This window comes from Adiantum capillus-veneris, chromosome 18 (assembly GCF_014529385.1).
Source record: "Adiantum capillus-veneris isolate H3 chromosome 18, ASM1452938v2, whole genome shotgun sequence".
NCBI classification, from domain to species: domain Eukaryota; kingdom Viridiplantae; phylum Streptophyta; class Polypodiopsida; order Polypodiales; family Pteridaceae; genus Adiantum; species Adiantum capillus-veneris.
Window position 1 is genome coordinate 86,391,547 of NC_140948.1, and position 4,962 is coordinate 86,396,508.

Sequence of the window (4,962 nt, forward strand, 5' to 3'; positions counted from 1 at the left end):
GGCGTTTTAAGTAACCATATAGCAAGAATTTCTTACTAGTTTGTTTCGAATTCTCCTAGATGGCTGTAGCCATAATATTATAGCTATATGGGAGTTTTAACTAACCAATATGTAGTAAGAAATTCTTCTTTCTCCTACATGGTTGTAGCCACAAAATGCTATCTATGTAGTTGTATTATAATAATTCACATGAATAATCAATTTAACATATCATATACAGATTAGCACATGCTTTTTGACTAAAAGAGATAAAGATTAAATAGAAAACTAAAAATGATCATTTTCATATAGATGTCTTTCAAAAAATCTTACAAAGTCCATCATACAACTATCTGTCTTTATCATTGGCTACTTCTACATCTTTTAAAGAAAAAGAGCCAATCTTTTCAAATCGTACAATCATCATGCCTTCTATTAGAAGCTAGGCTACCAAGTCTTCACACACAGTAGAAGAGCTAGTTTTACACGCTTTTCTACAAAAAAAGGAGTTCAATTTTTTTTAAGCATGTGAAATACCGTGGGCGAGAACTTGAGTGCCACGCTCACTTCGCCTTGTGGTTGTCCCTTGGAACCCAGCACCTTGTACTTTGAAGGAGGTAAATGCCCACGTAAAAATACTTTATGCAATGGAATTCTGCAAAATTCCACCATATCCAGTGACTTTAGGGCAATTTCAATATTCATACTTCATTACATACACAAGTTACCTACGCAAAAATGTGTGGACTAAGTACTAATGTGTGTACATTCAGAGCAATAGATGGTAAAGGATGCACAGGCATGTGCACACTAATGCATGGACAACATGCTGATGTGTGCACTCACACAGGACAACGTGCTAATGTGTGCACTCATAGAGGCCAACGTGCTAATGTGTGCACTCACATAACAATAGATGGTAAAGACTACAAAAATGCATGTGAGACCACAAGTGGGTAAGCCCACGATTCTCCACCCTACCATTTTTTAGGTAGCCCTTGGCTACCCAAGCTCTTGATATATACTAGATACCTTTGGGTTATACAAAGGAGGAAAGGTGCATTTTACAAAGGATGGTTCTGCATTTAGGGGTTTAAAAAAAAACCCTTTCATTCGTGCATGTGACATCCCATCATTATTACTGGTGAAACCCCCGGAATTGGGATTAATAAAAACATGTAGTCATAACCTCTCTCCCACAAAGCGATACAAACCAGTAACAATCTGAGGCAACACTCAGGATTACGAAAGCATCCACATGAAGACACCATGCATTCGAAGTGCATAACTTACATGCATCCCACCCCCCATCTCCATACAAATCCAATGGATCCCATTTAAAAGTCCTGTCATCTTGTCTACTTACACAACAGTGCCGAGAGGATCATCAGCCTGAAAATCATCCTTGTCAAAGAGCTTGATTAAGGCATCGGTCATACCGTTGTCCACTTGGAAAGGAAATTCTCATCCCACATAGTTTCTCCTTGCTTACCTATTCAAGAAAACCAAAAAAAATGCCAACTGTTAATTGATCAATACCATCCATGCTTTTGCCTCTTTACAAGAAAAACAGAATGAAGGTCAATGCTGAACACATAAAATTCATGCTTTAGCCTCTACAATTGAAACCCATTTGCAGAGCTCAATGTCAAGATTTTTCCTCTATAAATTGAGACAGAATAAAGATTAATGGTAATCAAACAATAACATTCATGCTTTGGCCTCGATAATTGAAACCCATTTGCAGAACTCAAAAGTGAAGATAACATATGACAGATCATTTCTGTAAAGTTGGTAGTAAGAAGGTGACATCCATACCTTCAATGACACGACTCTTTTGATGCTCCTTATGGAAATAGATGACAGCATAAGGGTCAGATTTTCCAGCTGCCGAATGAAAAATGCTCGATTAGGAGTAATTCTAAGCTCCAGACATGGCATCTTCCACATTGACAGAACACACCACTTACCAAAACTATCTCAATCTATGAGACCATGGGATTCTATCAAATGGTTCTCCAAGACTCCATGATGAACCTGCAAAGTACCCACATGCTTGTGGCAAAGCCCCTACTTCTACTACTTGTATTTAAAGGATAGTCAGTAATAGTAACGAAATCTTTTCCAAACCTTAGGGAAGAACTTCAGACCGATCTCCAGCTCTCCAACGAACTTTCCATTAGGCTTTTGGACTTTGAACTTGCATGGAGCAAGCTGACGCTTAAGAGCTAGAGGAATTGGTGGTGGTGATGGTGAGGGGAGGTGCTGCCAACGCTGTTCCCATAGTACAGCTCGCGGCAACTAATACATTTAACAACAGTTTCAAACCCGTCTCATTTAGCGTCCAAGTCGCCAAGTGAGCCGAGATCTCGGCCTGATCATCGCCTATATAAGCTGCAGCACCGGCACAGGCTCGCGGACGCCTTCTCATGCTGCATATAAATGACGCCCCTCTCTCTACCGCCTCCACTATCCTTGTTATCTCCTCCACCTTTGCAACTGCGGGGCCTCTACTCCTCGCCTGCAGTTTCAATGGCGCCACGCCCTCAAGAAAGAGCTGATTCAAAGGGATCCTGTAATGTTTTGTCTGTAGGAAATGACGCAAGGCGGGGGAATGCACTAGAGAGCTGTGCGATATTCAGCAAGGGCTAGCAACTTCGGGGAGCAGGCGAGGGCGCCATGGCTGAGTTAATTGGCAACACGTTTCGTGCCTTGATTACAGCTGGAGATAGGATAGAGAGAGAAATGAAATGAAATGAAATGTTATATTAAACGACCTATGAGATTTAATCCTTGTGGAATGAATCCAATGTCTTGGTACAAAAATAAAATGAAGGAAAATGAAAGACTAAAATTATCACACTAAAATCATCATCATCCTTGTCAATGTCCGAGGATGCCCCACATCGGGCGTTGTCCGAGGAGGAAGTATTGCATCGGTCATTGAAGAGCTTCGTGAATATCGGCCTCTGTAAATAGTCGTACTAGAAGTCTCCCATATCGTGCTATAATAGTACTGATCCGCTAATGGAGCCTCCATGAGGCATGCTCATCTGGCTGTTGAGTCCTTGCTCTAAAGAAGTGAGTGATCTCCTTTTGTGAATGTCTCCCTCTGTCTGGTCTCCTCAAGCAACTCTCCCAAAGTCTACGCAAGTCTAGCAAAAACAACCTGAGGCATCTCTGATCCTGATATCTCATAACTCTAGCCAGCGCTCCAATTCCCTCTCTGAGTAGATAGTGAAAGTGGCCTCGTATCTCATAGTATATCGTACAATGGAAAATGTGATGTAACTATGTATACATCTAGGAAGCCTCCCTAGAACCTTGCTCCCAATCAAAGAGCACGAAATTCAACATGCATATCTACTATGGCAATGCTCAAGAAACAAACCTTCCCTTCGAATCTCAAATCATGGATTTCTTTTCTTGCTCACAATTGGCTCTAATTGGATGTAGTGATGTATATCAATTGCCTCACATTGCAGCTTCTCACACTATGTCCAAACTTATCACGTTTAATTGGCCCAAACTTATCATATTGAGTGCCATTGGACCCAACCTCCTTGGATATTGAAATCATTTGTATATATATATAAGATTTTTGCTATCAACCCATCACCGCCCACCAATTTCACTATAGCCTCCCTTCCATGTTCACATATGAGGAGATGAGGACTCTATTGAAATCATAGGATTTGCTCACAAGTGTTCTATCTAGAATGTCGTCTTTTGGACAAGATGCATTGTAGGATAGCCTCTGAAGGGGCTAGAAGGAAGGTGCATAGTGTCTGTCATTTATGTAAATAAAATGATTTGTAGCAAGGCAATGGGATACAAGCTAATCTTAACAAGCAATCTCAGATGTGGTCTCTTCCAATGTCGGATGTGGTCTCTCGGAATTATAATTCAAGATTTGACCAAAAGGGAAAATTATGTCGTTACATGGTCACATGCTAATTACTATATGTTGATTGGAATGCTAGCTAAACTAGAGATGGTACATGCCAATGTGTTGTGACATATGCCAAAGGCCACATATCCACCACATGTGACACCATATGTTAACCCTTTTCTTAATACCTTGGACTCAAAAAACGCTAGCAAGCTTTTGGTCCACGATTGATGTCCAATAATATTTGAAGATCAAATTGCTGCAGAGAGAAAAAGATGCTACTAGCTTCATAGCCTTCTCTCTCTCTCTCTCTCTCTCTCTCTCTCTCTCACACACACACACACACACACACACACACAAACAGTGGCCAGAGACAAACTTGCAGACAAAGCTCCGAGATGCTTCTGGGAACCTGCAAACTTTGAACTGCTTGTGGAGAAGATCGCATTGCTGCTGAGAGAAATGCAGAATTCTTTTTTTATTTTATTCACTTGGCAGTTGGTAGCTTTTGACGGCGTAGTCGTAGTTTTTTTAGAGCTTTTCATCGTAGTGGTTTTTTTCTTTTATAGAGTAGCCACATGGGTTAATGAGAGCGCAGTGCTGCAGTTTTACCTCCTACGCTAACGAAGTAATGAAGCTTTTGAATAATGCTCTAGATCTTAATTTGAGCGTGACACAAAAATGAACTAATGGTTTAGTCCCCACATTTGTAGACGAGGCCTAGATGAGTAGCTTGAAGTTTGCATGTACAAAGGAGAATTGAGGTAGATCTACTTGGGAATCAAATTGATGGCAAGAACCTGTAAAATATAGTGTGGATGTGTGGAATAGCATGTTTAAAACTGAAAGGATTTTTCAATGAAATACAAGAGAAACCTCATGAGCCACAATAACATCACAAACAACTTATTAAGGCGCCACAAACACAACACTACAGTTGCGTTGTCTTTGAAGCACACCATTATTCCTCACATCAGTTCACCAAAATCTGCAAAACAGGCTTGGGATATTTTGGCTGGTCTTTATGCAAGTCGCAATGAGGCTAAAATTGCTTTGCGGCGTAAAGAGTTAGAGTCGAAGATTATGCATGA

General features: G+C 40.6%; 1 pseudogene; it reads right to left on the reverse strand.

Moving 5' to 3' along the window:
- Window positions 1-461: 461 nt before the first annotated feature.
- LOC147435973 (16 kDa phloem protein 2-like) lies at window positions 462-3,157 on the reverse strand (annotated as a pseudogene).
- Between the last annotated feature and the right edge of the window lie 1,805 nt (window positions 3,158-4,962).